Here is a 240-nt window from a genome sequence, read left to right as displayed (position 1 = left end):
GCAGCTGCCGCACAAATAAATAGAGCAGAAGTTATGAGACTTCTTGCCGGGAGGTTTGCCCAGCGCTGGAGCTGCCTACCGGGGATGGGGAAGCACGGGGAAGGGGGGGGACAGCTTGTGCGTGTGTCCCCTTCCCCGAGATATAGGTTAAGGGAGCGAACGGCGCTGGCACCAAACAAAGGGATGGGGGAAGGATGGGGGGAGCCTGGGCCGCGCTGAGCTTCTCTGGGGGTGCATGGG

Source organism: Cariama cristata, unplaced genomic scaffold, assembly GCF_000690535.1.
Source record: "Cariama cristata isolate BGI_N322 unplaced genomic scaffold, ASM69053v1 scaffold3678, whole genome shotgun sequence".
In the NCBI taxonomy this organism is placed as follows: Eukaryota; Metazoa; Chordata; class Aves; order Cariamiformes; family Cariamidae; genus Cariama; species Cariama cristata.
This window is presented reverse-complemented; position numbering follows the sequence as displayed.